Raw genomic sequence first — 18,291 nt, forward strand, 5'->3', positions numbered from 1 at the left:
TATTATCTCTGAAGAAATTGTGCCCCACATGGTATAATTCTGCCATAGCCATAATATTTTCGTCCTATTTTTGGCATACAAGTCTAGTAATTACATACTTGCTGCCATCACTGACATATTGAGAGTATGACTGGCCTGCTTTTAGCCATTCCTGACAGAGTGGCAACCACTTCTCCCATGACAGTGGCCATAACTGATGTATTTTGGGTATCCAGCTGTGGCACAGTGGTCGCCCTGATTTAATGGTGGGCATTATTGGCATAACAGAGGCATTCTTAGTGCTATGGTGTGAAAGCATGGGCTATGATTCCAATACCTGTGTATTTGAAGCATAATTTGTCCATGAGAGGCATTTTTACATGGCGGTACTCAATGAAAACAAAAAGCTGATGTTTTGGGACTGTGTATTTTCTATCAATGAAAACTAATTGGATTTTTAAAGGAATAAATTATGCTTTTTCAGAAAAGGTTTTTCTTCCGGAAAATTGAGTTTGATTGCTCAAAGTGGAAAGGCATTTTGATAGAAAAAATATGTGTATTTTCAAAAACGAATATGCTAATGACGACAAAATACTGCAATTCTAAAACACATTTAAAGTTGTTAGCTGACTGATAATTCAATTTGAGTTGGGGAGACTTACTGCTGTGGTAATACCCTTTGTGGCACACAGCATGTGATGATTTGAATTTTACTTGATTACAAGCATTTAATATTGATAAATGTTTTCCTAGCATTCTGATGATAACTTCACCTGGAATTTTTGGGTGGTTTCTACTGATAATTGTGCTTAGGGTGGTCATAGTGTAATGTTAATACATATCATCAGCATTTGACTGATAAAATATGCTAGTAGCTCAGAAGTACTTTCCTTGAGCAGAATTAGCTCTCACTACAGAAAAGGTTGGAGAACCCTGGTTCAGACAAAAGAGCTTTCATTTCTAATGTTAGTTTGTCATCTGCTTGCATTCAGGAAATGTGATGTGGCCTGTTGGGGGTGGGGTGGGATGTGTGCGACTTTGGGATTCATGTTTGACATGTCTTGCATGTGGCACATGAGCAGGATCACTGTGTGCTACGTAGCCTCACACCTGCTCCTCCCTCCCCGAGCCTATTTACTTGTGAGCGCTGCACAGTTGCACCACTTGCACTCCTACGGCACACCATTGTCATGCCCGTCTGTGCATGTCCAGATGCCTGACAACTACACTGTGATGTTGGCCCTTGAAGGTGTGTGGCCACATGAGTGTAGGCCCATGGTACGGATAGGGCAGACACAGATGTAGAGTTCATGCCTGGCTGAACTTGCGCTGCGATTAGGGCTAGGCATTTGGCTCATGCTGCGGCAATACACACAACACTTGGCATGTATGAGCCAAGATCCCCACCGGTCTTGCACTTCTTAATTTCTCCGTTTGTGCGAGTTCGCCCTCCGGGTGCATGCTACATTGCAACATTGTCGATTGCGGGCCGGATGGCACCGACACTACAACAGAGACTCATGCAGTAGTTACTTCCTTCTCCAGGCCAGAACTGAACCACGACCAGAGCCCCGGGCAAATTCTTCACACCCCTACGCTGGACTGGCGTAAGCTGGCCCAACCCACTCCACTTATGCTTACAATGGGGGGACAAGGCTCCATGTCCAAGGTCTTACTCACTGCCTGAGGTGACATGGTTGCGTCCGCTGTCCACCGCATAATGTAATGTGGTAGGGCCCGGGGCCATCATGCATACATAATGACCACATGGACACACTTACGTAGACAGTGGAACCGGCTACCGGCATGAATGACCAGTGACACTTGTGCTGGATGGGTGTGGGGTGAGTGTAAGCCAGCCTTCAGGATGTGATTGGTGCTGGTAACAACTAGAACAGTAGTCATCGGATCACATATACAGATTTAATCATAAAGGGTCCATGACTTGTGGTGCACTGAGTTAGGGGCACCAGAGCTGAGCGTGCTCATGCGAAAAAATTGTTAATGATTGTGTCCCTAAAAAACACATCTTGTATTTAAAATACCGCTGTTCGTATTGCAGGACTGGTTAATGCTGTTATCAAGTGAGCATAGTAGTCTCTTCACGACGTGTAATTGACGTGCGTCGTTTGTATGGCGGAATTGACATTGTTCATGTTGCAATACAGAAGAGTTAGGTTCTATGTGTGAAACGTCTAATCTTAATTGTGCTAAAATATACATCTTGTATTTAAGAAACCGCTGTTCGTATTGTAGGATTAGTAGCGTGCACAGTACATCCCGGAGGAATTGTATCATGCGATCGCATTCGTGAATCGCCTTCTTGCTAAAAAGCACATCTTGTATTTAGAAAACCGCTGTTTGTGTTGCAGCATTAACAGTGTGCATAGTACATCACAGAGGGAGTTAAAACATATGATTGCATCTGCATTCACGCTAAAGAGACAGAATGCCGTCATTTACCTGAGTTCAGAGTTTTTTGGCGACATCGATGGATACGGCCAGTTCAGCAGACCTGTTGCTGGTAGTTGAGAAGGGAATAATCGTTAGGTCTTTTGCAAATTTACTTACAGTTTCTGATCGTTTACCGGCGGCCGGCCATTTCCTGTTTTTCCGGTGTTGCTGTTCTTTGGACTTGTTCTGACACTGAATACTCGGTATACGCGCAACCGCTTAGGACTAGTTTTGTCATGTTGCGGTGGTGGAAAGCAACGTGGTTGGCTAAAGGATGTTTTCTGGAATCGATTTGGACATAGATGATTATATAATATACTTATTTAATTATGTGTGTTCATCCTGATCTCCTTAGGTGTTTTAGGATTACACTAATTATATAACCATTATCATATTATGAAAGTGAAGAGAGACTCTTGGTTGGCATAGCGGTTGGCAAGGGAAGTACTATGCATCCAGTGGATACGGTGGTGTGTAGTTTATAAATTAATTTAGTATGCTCATTATAGAGGCTCTGGAGAGTTATGTGGTATTGGTTCTCTTATATATTCTGACACAGCTGGTGATCCGTATGAGGGAATACATTCAGATATTCTTTCATGTATCTTGTATGAAGGTCTTATTTAAGGGAATGCCAGGGGATGTTATCATTTAATCCCTCCCTGTCAGTTTTCAAACGGTGGACCCAAAGTTGTTCCTTTTCATACAGTATTCATTCTGCATTGTAGTGTTTGACAGTGAGGGTTTCCAAAATCACCCAATCAATGTCTTCTGTAGAGTGGTTGGTCTCTATGAAGTGCCTGCTCATCTTCGTGGTGGCTTTCTTGTACGAGATGTTACTCCAGTGTTCGATTATTCGTTGTTTAACTTTGCGGGAGGTCATTCCTATATACTTGAGGTCGCAAGGGCAAAGGATCATGTAAACCACATGTGTGGATGCGAAGTTCCCAATTTAGATCGGGCAGTAGTTGGAGATTTTTTGCCACTTTTGTGTGTTTGCATACGGAACAGCAGAAGCAGGGGTAGTGTCCCACGATGGGGGTCAGCTTCCATGCTGCCGTAAGGGTGTTCGTCTTCTTAACAGTCTGGAGTCTTGTATGTACCAGTGTGTATTTTAAGTTTTTCGTTCTTCTGTTTGCAAACCTTGGTTTAGGCTATTTGAGGGAGTGTGAGGTGAGGATCTTCCTGTTTTTGTTGATAATCTTTTTGACTGAGTTGGTTACTGTGTTGTATGTGGTGACGCAGGTAAGCAGATCCTCTGGGTCCTCCCGGATATTTGTTTGTAGCATGTTCTCCCTTGGTTGGTTGCGTGCTCTCTTTTGACATTTCTTTATGGTTTTGATTGGGTAGTCCCTTTTCTTGAGTCTGTCCTCTGGGCCTCTGGCTTGCTGTTTGTAGTCATTTAAGTTGCTGCAATTACGTTTCAAACGTAAAAATTGACTGTAGGATAGATTCTCCCTCGGGGGCGAGGTTGAAAGCTGTTATATGACAGGATAATGTTGCGAGCCATTGGTTTATAGAAGGTTTTGGTATGTAGAGAGCCTTCTTGTACAAAGATAGGGATGTCAAGGAAGTCCAGGTTGTTCTTGTTGGCTGTGTAGGTGAATTTCAGGCATTCATCCCTAGTATTGATCCATGTTATGAATTCTGTGAGGGCTTCCTAAGTGTTATTCCAGATCATTATCACGTTGTCTATGTAACGGCGCCAGAGTTTGATGTCCTTTCGGTGTGGATTATTTGGAGTATGGATGTGTTCCTGTTCGAATGCGCTCACATACAGCCCTGCCATGCTAGGAGCTAATGTACTGCCCATCGATGTACCATGGCGTTGTCCGACTAGAGTCCCTTCGTATTCTAAATAGTTCTCGGTAAGGGCTAGACTGCACCATCAATAAATCAAGACACGCTTTGAATTGGGGGACTTGCTGACCGCAGTGTAGGCCGAAGGCATTAGTCGGCATACACATAACTCTGCGGTGCTGTGCCGCTGGGTGTGCTGGGGGCCTGTGTCGCGGAAGCCAGCAATCGGCTGAAGAGGCTGGCGGTCATGGCGGCGGACTCATGGCAGGGTGTGGGGCACCGCCCTGGCAGACGCGTTGGCCATACTGGAAGTGAACCACACCCATAGCCCCAGCCTATTTATTCACACTCCTACGATGGACTGGCATACATCAGACCAGCCCACTCAGCGTATGTTTATTGGGGACGACGACAAAGCTACATGACCGAGGTCTTCCCAACTGCCTGAGGTTACATGGCTTCAACCACTGTCCATAAAACTACAGACATCAGCGGTATATGTCCACATGGACATGTCTGTGCTCTGAATACTGAAGTCTGTCCAGCACATCACCGCCACACCTTTTTTTAAAAATATATTTTTATTGCAGAATTATAAACCACAGGATACAATTAATCAGCCAGTTCACTCGTGATATCCCCCGTCCAATAAGAAATCCAAATCGTACACAGCCATTCAGCCCGCATCCCGGTGGCCGGGCGGCATATTACTTCATTCAATAGGAAACATCACGGTGCACGTCCCATAGGGACCATGGTTGAAATATAGTTTTGCGTATCTGCTTTTACCCCCCCCACCCACAACAGCACTTCCGTCAGCCATCCCAGTGATATTCAGTGGTACCGCCCTTGTCGGGACCTGCCCTAGGCGCTATGGGTTTGTCACGCCTGGCCGCTCTCCCCAGCCATTCCACACTCCACACAGTACCCATCATCCTAGTAGATCCAAGGTGCCCTAACAGGCTACCATCTAATGGCTTCCGGCTCACCCCAAACTCCCATTAATCAGACCCCCCAAAGCCCCCCCTCCCCTGGCAACTGCTAAGGTGTATGCCTCGTCCTGTCGAATTGGATGGATCCACTACAGTGCGTGGTACAATACTTTTGTGTTCGCCCCGCGGTGTCCACCGGCTTAGTTCTCACCATCCTCATCCTCTACCAAAGAATCACGCAAAGCTTGCACCACTAACTCCCATGCACGCGCCGCATCCAATGCCTTCTCATTCCCCATCTTGACAGCCTGCTTCATCCGGAGCACACTCTCGCAGTCAGACCACCGCAGCAATTCATTCTTCCATCTACGCAGTGAGGGTCCCCCCCTGGACTTCCAATGCCACGATATTTCCCTCTGCGCCAATATCAGACCCAGGTCAATGAATTTGCTTGTCACCTTGGTGTGTTTAGTATGCGGGAACCAGAGCAGCAGGCACGCCGCCATATCGAATTCCACCTCCCTTTCAGTCACTTCGTTCAGGAGTTCCCCTACCTCCGCCCAATAGGTCCCCAGGCGTGAGCACCCCCAAAACAAATGGTCCATGTCCGCTCCCAGAGACGAACACCGTGGGCATCGGGCATCCGGCACCTGAAAGTACCGCTGTAATTTCTCAGGAGTCAAATAAGCCCTATGAAGCACATAGAAATGTACTTGCTGAAAGCGCGCATTTCTCGTGCCCTTCCACGTGCGCCGCAGGATGTGGCCCCATGCCGTATCCGGTATGGGCCGGCCCACGCTCTCCTCCCATTTAGCCTTGAGCCCTTGGAGTGGTTCCAGTCCCTCATTCAGCATCCTATTATGGAGGCACGTCACAGCTTTGAACGTACCTGCCGCCATCACCACATATTGGCACGCCATAGTCATTGTTGGTTCCATGAGCCCCCCTTTCCAGTGCTTCTGTATGGCAGCCACCACTGCCGCGTGTAGGAGGAACCCCCCATCGGGCAGCCCGAACTGGTCCCTGAGCGCTTCGAACGGCGCCAAAGCCCCGTCTATGTATAAGTCGCCTACTACCTGCAGTCCCGCCTCTTCCCAATCCAGCAACGGGGACCAATCTCCCCCGTGCGGCAAAGCCGTCAGCATTCCGATCGGGATCTCCGGTGCATAAGGCCGCGATGCCTTCGCTCTCCGAAGGCTCCTCTGCCAGCACAGCCGGAGCGTCCGCTCCTCCATGGTGAGGGCCCGCAACTCGAGCCTCTGTTGCATGATGATGTAGGACAGCAAGTGGCGTTGTATCCCCCGATCCCGGTCCTCCTCTGGACCCCGAAACACCCTAGCTACGTTCTGTGTAAGGACCTGCAACTGCGCCGCAAGATAATACAGCTCGAAGTCGGGCACCGCCATGCCTCCTTCTAGCTTGGGGCGAAGTAGCGTGCTCAGGGCCACTCTACGGCGGCCATGCCCCCACAGGAAGCCAATAATCATTGACCACAGGTCTCTAAAGACCCCCTGGGGAATCCAGACAGGCAGCGTTCGGAAATAATAGAGGAAGCGGGGGAGCGCCACCATTTTCAAAAGTGCAATCCTACCCAGAACCGTCAGCGGGAGGGTCGACCAGAAAGACAAGCTGCCCCTCAGTGCCCGGACACAGCGACCAATGTTGCCCTCCAATAAGTCCGCAGTCGCGTGGTAGATGTGAACACCCAGATAGGTGAAGCAAGAGGGCTCCCATACCGCGCCCAAATCGCTGCCAGGGACTGGCGATCCCGCTCGCAGCGGGAACACACAGGTCTTCGCCCAATTGACCTTAAGGCCCGACAGCCGGCCGAACTCAGACAACAGATCCATCGCTCCGACCAATGCCCCCGAGGTGTCAGCTAGGTACAGGAGCAAGTCATCCGCATATAGCGATATATAATGCCACTGCCCGCCGCTGGCTATCCCCGCGTACCTGTCACCTGACCTCGCATGGACCGCCAAGGGCTCCATCGCCAGAGCAAACAATAGGGGGGAGAGAGAACATCCCTGTCGTGTGCCCCTGCCCACCGGGTACGCCGCAGACACCAGGCCGCCCAAACGCACTCTCGCCGTTGCCGAGGTATATAAGACCCTCGTCCACCTGCGGAACCCCTCGCCCATGCCAAACCTCTCTAACACTCCATCCAAGAAAGACCATTCCAAACTATCAAAGGCCTTCTCGATGTCCACGGACAGGACCGCCGGAGCTCCCTCCCCGTCCAAGATGGCGTCCATTATTCCCACCAGGCGGCGGATATTCAGCGCCGTGCTCCTCGTGGGTATAAACCCGGCCTGGTCCCTGTGTACCAGGCCCGTCATATGTGGGGCCAGCCTGGTGGCTAGGATTCGGCTCAGAATCTTATAATCTACCGTCAGCATGGATAGCGGGCGATAAGACCTCACATCCGCGGCATCCCGGCCAGGCTTTAGGAGCGGTACAATCAAGGCCTCCTGCATGGACCCAGGCAACGCCCCAGCCTCGAAAGCTTCCGTATACACCACCAGCAGCCTGGGAGCCAAGCTGTCCACATACTGTTGATAAAATTCAATCGGCAGTCCGTCCACCCCGGGCGTCTTGTTGCGGGCCATATGTTTGATGGCCACCCGTATTTCTGTGAGCGTGATCGGGCTACCCAGCTCCTTCGCGTCCTCCTCGTCCAGGACCGGAAGCTGCCTCTCCCCCAGGTATTCCGCAATGTCCTGAACCCCCACTCCCAGCTGACTCTGGTATAATTCCTCATAATACCCCCTAAAGCGTTCCAATACCGCTGCCTGGGAGTACACCATTTCTCCCTGCGCATTATTAATGCTGAGGATCGGGCAGCCCCTAAGTTCCGGGTTAGCCAGTCTGACCAAGAGGGTACCCACCTTGTCCCTTTCTGCATGTGCCCTGATGATATACTGCCTGTAGTCATAACACCTTAAACGTTCCGTCTCGGTGGCAACCACTTCCTTCGCTTCCAATAACTGGGCCTGTAAATCCGGCCTAGCCGGCCTGCGGCGCTCCAAGTCCCTCAAAGTTTCTTCCGCTTTCATGAGGTCGTTCAACACAGTCGTGCGAGCATTCGAGAACCTACCCAAACACACCCCTCTCACCACCACTTTCATTGCATCCCATTCAGTGGACCTACTCGTGGCCGTGCCCTCATTCACTCCGAAATAGCCATCAATGCCTTGCCGAACCGCGTCGCTGAACACAGAATCCTCAAGCGTCTCCGGCCGAAGCCGCCATGTTGGTATCACTGAGCGCTCTCTCTGCCACTGAATGTGTACCAATAGGGGGTTATGATCGGAGATAGTCCTAGCCAGGTACTCCGCATGGGAAATCAATGGGGCTAGGGATCCACCGCAGAGCACCGAATCAATCCTGACATGCAGATCATGGAGAGCAGAATAAAAGGAATAATCCCTGGCTCCCCTGTGCCGCTCCCTCCAGACATCCAGCAACCCCCATCTATCCTGCCAGTCCTTCCTGTGCGCGGCCAGCCTGCGCACCGGGGAGTCCACCAGGGGGGGATGGGACCTATCCAGAGCCACATCCGTGATCGAATTAAAGTCCCCCCCTAACACTATCGGGCCCACCAGGAAAGAGGCCAAGGACCCCGAGAGGCTATCAAAGTATCGAGCTTGATCAGTGTTCGGTGCATATACACAGCAGAAAACCACATCCCGTCCATATAACCTCCCCTCCACCGCCACAAACCGGCCATCCGGATCCACTACTTGATTCAGCACTTGAAAGGGTATCCCAGCCCTCACCCAGATCAACACCCCCCTGGCATACGCTGAGTAAGTGGTGCCAAACACCTGGCCCCGCCATCTTTTCTGCAAGGCAGCGCACTCTTTTTTGGTGAGATGAGTCTCCTGGAGCATAGCAATCTGAACCCCCCTGCGTACTAGATATGCATGGACTTTGTGGCGTTTCACCATAGTTCGTAGCCCCCGGACATTCCACGTCAGGCATTTCAAATTAGGTAATGTCCCCATTCCAGCTTCGTACAGTCCGATTCAAATAACGAAGGTTCATAGCCCCCCCAATGCAGTTGCCCCCCCCCCGAACATACCCAAAACAGAAAAACTTCCCAAACCCCACTCCCCAGGACAGAGCACACGAACCCAATGGCCGCCCCCATTCAAACCTTGAACCAACTTCTCGCACTCCTACCCTGTGGTCTCCACCACAGTCGGCCTTAAGGGCCCAAGGGGGGTGAGTCACCGCCGACCCCAGCAAGCGGAGCCCGCGCCCCGCGCCTTCATCCCCTCCGAAGCACACAGCTCCCCCTCCCGGCATCCCGCCCTCCATCAACAGGATACCACCCTACCATGAAGTCTCGATCTAGTCCCAATTCAATCTCAGCCGCAGAAGATACCATCCGATGTCTGTGGGGTCACTATCGGCCCCTTCGAGCTTTCCGCCTCTGAGAGTTCCTCTCCCGTCCTGCTGCCTTCCCCTCCCGAGTCCGTTTCTGCCCGTTCACTGTTCTGTTGCGACCCTGTAATGGCCGCCGTCGCTGCGAGCGCATCCCTCTTCTCCGCCGCCATTTGAGCCTCCCGTTTCTCCCGCTGGCGCCTGTTGCGGGATCTGATGCGTTGTGATTGCCTCACCCGGGGCTGCTTGGGTTGGACTCGCCTACTTTTGTGCGATCTGTCCGTCCCCGCTCTATACGACTCCAGCCATTGCCAAACTTCATCCGGAGTCTGAAAAAAGTGCGTAGAGCCATCCATTATGATCCGCAGCTAAGCCGGGTAGAGCAAGGAGTACTGGATGCCTTCCTCCCTGAGCTCCTTCTTCACCGCGAGGAACGATGCCCTGTTCTTCTGGACCGCTTGAGTGTAGTCCGGGAAGATATTAACCTTACTGTTCTCCACCTCATACGGGCCCGACATCCTGGCCCGCTGGATGAGGAGATCCCGGTCCTTGTAGTGGAGGAGCCGCACCACCATCGGTCGGGGGGGCGGCCAAGCCCCGGCGGGCGAGCAGGTACCCGGTGAGCTCGCTCCAGAGTGAAAAAAGGAGTAAGCCCCTCCGGCGCTACCACAGTGCGGAACCAGTTCTCCATATAGGCCACCGCATCCTCCCCCTCAATCCGTTCCGGCAGGCCTACGACCCGCACGTTGTTCCGTCTATTGCGGCCTTCGGAATCCTCCGCCCTCCGCTCCAGCGAGTCCAGTCGGGCCAATATGTCCGTGATCCTGTGCTCCGCGGTCACCACCGATGGCTTCAGGTCCAGCAACAGTTGGTCATGGTCCTTGACCCTGTCCGCCAGCTTCGCGTGATCCGCGCGTAGCAGCCCCAGGCCCGTGGCCACTTGGGCAATGTCTTGGTGCAATGCTTCCTTAGTTGAGGTGATCGCATCAAGTATGGCATCCAAACGCCGGTTCAGCCGCTGTTCTTGGTCAAGCTCCGGGGAGGGACTCTCGCTCAGCCGAGTTGACGTTGCCGAGTCCCCCTCAGCGCGTCTCTCGGCCATCGGCCCTCCGATCGCCGCCATTCCAGGGTGCTGCGTCGGCGCCCGTAGTTCCGTGCCAGTCTCCGGGCACCGGGCAGTGCAATGTCCCCACCGAGGCTCTCAGGAGCAATGACCAGTTAGACGAGCTCCGTTCCGTCGGCCCCCTCGGAAGCCTGAGGGGGGAAGGATGAGTCTTAGGGCGGTGGCCAACGAAGGTCCCCAAGCTCCTGGGCGAATCAGGTCAGCGTCCCCTGGTCTCAGGACACAGCACTGCCGATCCTAGCGCCTCGATCAGCCGATTGCAGGATCTCTTGCCAGTCGGCGACAACTTGGCTCAGGGCTGAAGTTCGGGGCCGTCCGACCTCCTCGCCGCCATTTTCTTCGCACCCTCGGCAACACCTCGGCCGCCTCTTCAACTCGGTCTTCTCGGGGCCAGCAGTCCCCCAGCGACTCTCCGATTGTGCCCAGCTGTCCCCTCACACTTCAGAGGGCAGGAGCGTCGTCTTCGGGTCGCCTAGGGTTCCGAAAACAGGAGAATTAGCGGGATTCCGCGCGGAGCTGCGAGCTCACGCCGCCATCCCGATCGGCGTCCAAGCCACGCCCCCATCACCGCCACACCTGGCATTGTGTACATTCTTATTCATGGGAGGCTTGCCTCCTTACCACATACTTTTTTCCCACCTCTCCCCACATTCTGCAATTGTGTAGCTGAGGGGCCATGCCGTTTTTGGAAGGTCAGCTGTCTTATTCTGCGCTGCTTCGGTGGTAGCACTGGAAGAATTCAGGGGGGGCTGGGGGTGGTGGCAGTGGGTGTTGTGGCCCTCTTGGGTCTCTGAGCTGCATGATCAGTAGCTCCATGACATGTGCTGGTCTTCAGATGTGTCTCTGGGCTGGGCTCCCCTTTAATACTTCAGGTTATTGTCCTGCTTAACACCAGTAAAGGGCATGTGTTAAATCGCTGCTGCTAACGCGCCTTATTGCCTGTTTTTGAATCGCATCGCAGATCTGGCTGGTTGTTGAGAATATCGCAAAGTGGTGTTTTCGTGTGTTTTTGCACGGAAAGGCCTACTCTGCATATCATTAGCGTTAGTTGTCGCTCTCATCCGAGGTGATGTTTTTTGCGGCAGCTATCGATGGAAAACTGGCGATATCTGCAGTTTGCACCAGCTTGAGACTAGGGTGATAAATCTATCGCCACTTTTGCGGTGCTAAAGTGCCGATAAATCGGCGATAAATCCGTGAGAAGATGCCCTAATATGTGCTGCAGTCCACTAGTGGCATTTAACGTATAAGCCCTGGGCCCACCCTGTACCGTTTGCTGGAGACTTTTAGGTAAGTAAATATGCTGTTTAGGTTTATTCCAAATCAACCATGTTAAAAGGGGCAGCACATACTATTTAGTACTAGTTAACAGGAGGAAATTGCACAGAGTTCTACAGCCAGCAAAAAACAGACAGCGCAAAAATCTGGGGGCACACTACACAAAACATGGTAATTTCCTACAGTAACAGAAAAAATACAGTTTTCTGAAAAGGCAGTCAAAACACACCAGAGGTATTTTTTTCACTGTACTATCCTCATAGTGCAGACAATGTTGATGATGGAGTCTATTTCAGATTTCGCACCTCCTACAAAAATCATTAGATTTTGCTCTATCAACCAGCACAAAATCAGACTCGAAACAAAATAAGCATTGGAAAAGCCCATAGATCTCCCTTCCCTGCGCTAATGCGGGTAAACAGCACTTATGCCTGCCTTTGTTTGCATGTGTTAGCGCATTTAGCAGGTAGTCAGTTTTGGCCACAACCCAAGTAAAACACTGCTCAAAGATTTTAAAACAATATATCTAAGAACGGAAACTGCTGTTGGCTTAAAAATCAGGACAGAGTCAAGTTGCTGAGAGGCCTCTAATTAGCATCTAATAACATATGATGAGAGTACTCTGACATTGGAATGGTGGCCCATCCAGGTGGGATTGTGGCATCTCTAGGCACTAGTGTGTGTCTTTTTACCAAACTTCAGTGTCAAGAGGGTTGTGTCTGGGGCAAAGCTAGTCCCTCACCCTGCTTGCGCACACACTGTATCCTGAAGTGGCACAGCCCTACTTGAAACATTAACAATCACAGGTGCATCGTCCTCCATGCAGTGGAAGCACAGCCTACTGTCACAGTCCTGAACAGTCCCTTGATATTGCCAAATAAGTTCTTCCACTTAAAGTTCTCTGTTCACATCCACAGTCTCTGGGGTGCAGTATTAGCCAGACTCAGAACAGATATGTGCTCTAAAACACATTAGCAAGCCATGTCTGTGATGTGTAAGAAAGCCCAGTGCAGCAGTTGTGTATTCACGAATGCAGAAGTGCCTGCACGTGCCTTGTAAGCAGTTGCCAGAAATTCTTTATTAATTTCATTTACATTGTTTTTCTACAGCTCCACTTCACCAAGTGCTGTTAGGGCGCTTTACAATGAAACAACAATTCCATATTACTGGAGTATAATATGTGTAAAAGTCACATAGACATATATCACAGAATCATAGCTCATGGATATGTAGGAGATAAGCAAGAATGGAAGTGAGATCCTGAGAAATGGTCATAATGCTGTGAGTGGGTCACCGGGCACCAAGTGGACTATTGTGTCCTCCATCAACAACCCTTTGTCATCAGGTGTCAGAGTCTGGGATGGGGCGAGCCTTCTGGCATCTGCTAACACAATACAAAGTGTTGGCCCTAGCTATTGCCTGCACAGTAGCTCTGGCAGCCTATGTGGGGTCCTGCTGAGGGTCACTCATCAGAGGTTAGACTAATGCAAATAGGATGTTGCTACCAGCTTCACCACTGAAATATCATGTCATGGAAATTAGAGCCCTTCTAGGAGTTGGAGTCTAGAAAATGTGTGTTTAGTCCTCAAATACATGGGTTGTCAATGCAGAGAAAGGACTAAAATGGGAGCGCAGCAGGAGCTGCCCCATGGTCTATCATGGCGTGGAGGAGCGGTGAGGTGGTCCTCAGCCGGGGTAGCACATGCTTGGCTTCACGTGTGGCTGGGCGCTGGGCTTCTAGCCACTTGAGCTCTTGTGATTTACTCTCAGAGCCTTGAGGTCTGACTGTAGTGTCACATGCTGGAATGGGACCTTGGAGGAGAACCACTAAGGTAACCCCCAACCTCAGTTTCATAATTGAGAATCCCATCCCTGGGAATACAGTGGGCAGCGAGTGCCAGTCGCTGCTGCCAGAGAGAGCCCCCCAGGACAGAGACACCTGATCCCAGTTGACCAAAGGCGTCAATCCATCAATCCATGCTCTGCAAGTTCCAGTGAAGTGAGTGTACCTAGTCAGGGCCCGTTCGGTGACTTTTGAAGTGCGACGCACCCCTTGCTCGCACCAGTAACACGCTGTTGGGCCATCATGAGCACTGGAGCACTTTGGGCTGCCATCTTGGCTCGCGGATGATTTTAGGGAGGGACGCACCGCAGAGCTTAGAAGCCAGTGGCAGCTGGTAATTCTTACCAATAGTTGGGCGGACACAGGTAGGCACAAAAGCACACGCTCACTTCCACTCCTAAGTGCACACATGTACTCACAGCGACGCATACACTCATTCAGACGCATCCATTCACAAGCACACACATACTCACCCCCACCCATCCATAAGCACACTCCTCACACTCATCCATTCACAAGTGCACATACTAACACCCACCCTTCACAAGCGCATGCACACATATAAATGCCCAAAGCCATCCAGACACGCAAATACACATACATTCATTTATACACACATGCACCCAAACATTTACCGACCTGCACCGCTGATGGCAGGACCAGTGAGTGATGGGAGGGGAAAGCCCAAGGGGCCTCATTTATGAAAAGTGACGCATCGCTGCGTGAAAACAGCGATGCATCACTTTTCACTGCGCCCTCCTTGCGAGACCAATCATACGTCATATTTACAGTAAGACGCATCATGGCGCAATTAGTTACAGATACGTCAGTATTTCTGACGTATCTGTAGGCGCAAAAGTGACGCATTGCTGGAGTGTGTCACAAAAGTGACGCAACTCCAGCAATGTGTCCTTTCACATGGGACAAGCCCCATGTGAAAAGGCCTGCGTCAGTCTTATGCCTGCTGTGAAGCAGGCGTAAGAAATTGACGCATTTGTGTCCTAGAAGTGGCGCAGTGAAATCTTATATTTTGCGTCAGAACACTTCTCCTGCATACATTATACCTGGCGTAGGTATAATGTAGCTCAGGGTTTTACAAAGTGACGCATCTACCTAGATGCGTCACTTTGTAAATATGGTGCAACAAGGCACATTTTTTACGCTGCTGGTGCGTCACAAGTGACGCACCGGCGGCGTAAAAGTGACGCACGGCCTCATAAATGAGGCCCAAGGTTCTGTAAGAAGCTGGATGCTTCCGGGAGGGAAGAGAAAAGTAGAAAATCCTTGTGCCTCATCTCAGTGGCTAACTTTGTCATGGGTCAGCCAATGATAAGACGACCTTCCCTAACTCCTCATAGAGTGGGGTGGGGTCAGTGCGACTTACCGACCTTTGTCCCACTCTGTGACAAGGTGCCATTGATAGACAAGCAGCTCTGGGCACTACAGGGTAAAACCCAGGGTGGACTTTATTGGTGACGCTTCCTCGTGTCATGAGAGGAAGGACCTCAAAGGGCTTTGCTGGACTGATGAGGTCACTGCCTTAGGCTGCCAGGCATCTGCGTTTTACTGCATATAAAGTGCCAGGCCTCCTGACCCTGACATGGTGAGCGTCTGTCAGGTACACCTTTGCTCAGGTTGACAGACACTCTCATGCTTTGGAAAACGGAGGGGGGTGTGGGGGGAGAGCTCTGCCACCTATAAACACAGGCCACCACTGTTAGATACCGGGAGGCCGGCTTCCACCTGCGAGGGCTCACCCCACCCTCAGACGGCAACATAGACAAGTCAATGTGCCATCTGCTAAAAACGTGCCCAGGTGTGTGCATTGCGGTCATGATGGTGCACTGACAAATGGAGAGGTGCAGTGAAGACATCACGGACTTCATCACTCCACACGCGCTCCCCTCCGAGGAGTACATCCTTCTGGGAGACCTCAACTTTCACCTTGAAAAGAACAACGACCGCAACACCACCACCCTCTTGGACAACCTCGCCAACCTCGGACTTAAACAACTGGTCACTTCCCCCACCCACATCGCAGGTCATACTCTCGACCCTATCTTCACCTCCAGCAAACACGTCTCCTTCAGCCACACTACGGCTCTCCTTTGGACTGACCACAGCTGCGTTCGCTTTACCTACAACAAGCCTAAACTCATCAACCACCCCCAACCAACTCTGCAAAGAAACTGGAACAAAATCACCATCGACCAGATCTCCTCATCGCTCCTTCTAAACACCGCAGCCCACTCTTCTAACCCAGACCAAGCCGCCAACAACTTCACCCTATGGTTATCCAACAGCGCCGACATCCTAGCACCACTGAAAAAACGTCAAAGCAAACCTGGCAGCAAGAAGGCCTCATGGTTCAACGATGAACTTAAGAAGTCCAAGAAACTCTGCCGCTCCCTTGAAAAGGCCTGGAAAAAAGACCCAACCACTAGCACCAAGGACGCCTTCAAAAACGCTACCCGCATACACCACCAACTAATCCGAAAGGCCAAGAAAACAGCATTCAAGGATCGACTAGATAACAACGCTGTAATGGCAGAGTTTTTGGCTCTATTTAGCAGTGATATAGATCTTAGTCTTGCTCACATCTAGGATTGGTATTCTTAGCTTGTGTTGGCCCTTTTAAGCCCTTTCTTCCAGACCTAGAAGAGGATAGCTGCTTAATATGATGATAGATCCCTTATTCTTGACTCTAACCTGTCTATTGCCTATTGGCTTTGACATACTTGACACATTGGTCTGGTTTATGTAGGTATTCTGGCAGAGCTAAGGGGCATTTCATCCCTTTCAGGCCTACAGGCCTAGAGCTAGAGGGACTCCATCTTGATGGAGCTGAGAGGCTTTTCAGGGTAAAGGTAAAGTTTATAGTTAAAGCTGTTTTTCACTTGGAGAGAACCGGTCTGGGCCAGCCCTTATCGGTAGGCTGTATTATTCTCTGTGTCGAAGACACCACAAAAGGCTGGCCAGCTGGGTGTGTGTCCTTGATGCGAAGTGGTGCAGAGATCTGGTGGGCGGCAGGCTGATGGCTGGAACTTTCCATGAGGAAACAGCATTCTATATCAGTGAAGTGCAGAGGCGGAGTCAGTCAGTCGTGTTGAGGTGGAGGAGTGGTAAGCAGTCGAGTGGAGTTGGCAGAGAGAGAGGGTTCAAGCTGGAGAGAGCTGAGTTGAATAGTGAGCTGGAACTGAAGGAAGCAGTCAGAAGCAGTTACTTATCAGGAGGAGGTGTGAATAGCTGGAGTCTGAAGTAATGCCTTTTAGAAGAGACGGAGGAGAGATCGTGGACTAACCTGTGGGAGCAGATGGAGTTAATTGGACATTGGCGCAGAGACAGAGTGAACAAGCTAGTGGAATGAAAAGCATTAGAGCGGCAGGAACCATTAGATTGAAGCTGGAAGGTGGAGACAGTTCGTGGGGGAGAGGAGTCCAGTGCAAAGTGATCAGCGCAGAGGTGTATCAAAGAGTGCAGGAGAGAGAGAGAGTCTGAGATGAGCCAAGGCACAGACGAGAGAGGAACCCAGATGACAGCTAGAACAAGACTTCACACTAATCAGGTGATATCAACTCCATCACATTAGTTTACTTTACACTTGCATCTTAATCTTGTCCTTATTCCCTAGGCTATTGTATGTCTAATCTTTTCCCTTTCAGCGGTGTGTTCTATCTATAGTCTTTGCCAGTTACAGATCTGTGTAGGTGTTTATATAGTTCTAATAAAACCCCAGTTTGTAGCAAACTGCCATGTGCCTTGTATTCTTGTTCAATCCAGGTAAATGTATCTCCTAGGTGTTTAGTGTTTACATGAATGGATGAGTGACCCCAATCAGGTAAGTGGTGATCACATAAATAGGGAGCGAGTGGACCTATGATGCCAAGAATAAGAGGTACATTATATTAATTGGCTAACTCCTAATATTGTAGTAGCAAGCCCTTAGTGAATAGGGAGAGAGAGACTTCCCCAACATATAACTGAAGGTGTTCATAGGAATGTGGTTGTCGTTGATATACAGCGTTAGTGAGAGCGCTGGGGTGGATGACCAGCGTGGATACCCACAGGATTGTGGCTTGTGTAAGTGAGAGCGCCAGGGGGGATACTGGCGTGTAGGTTTGCCGGATTGCGAACCGTTTGGAAAAGAGAGCATTGGGTTCTGCAGGCCCATGTGTAGACGCACCGGATTGTGTGTCATATCTGCCCTGGGGTAGATTAGTCTGGGTCTGAGTGGCCGCGAGACTATAAGGTAATCAGTGAGTATTCTTAGTATCCCTATAGATTTAGTGGTGTTTCTAATAATATGAACTTGTATATTGCGAGTTCCCCATCCTCAGGTAGGTACCCAGGTGCCTGGATAGATGGTCCTGAGGAGGGATGTGGTTACGTTCTGGCTGGGTTGGAGGGGCCCCTAGGGGCTGATCCCATCTAATCAGAAAACCCGACCATTACAAACGCCCACAACAGCAAGGAACTTTTCAACATCGTCAAGG

The sequence above is a fragment of the Lissotriton vulgaris genome, chromosome 6, assembly GCF_964263255.1.
Source record: "Lissotriton vulgaris chromosome 6, aLisVul1.2, whole genome shotgun sequence".
NCBI lineage: Eukaryota > Metazoa > Chordata > Amphibia > Caudata > Salamandridae > Lissotriton > Lissotriton vulgaris.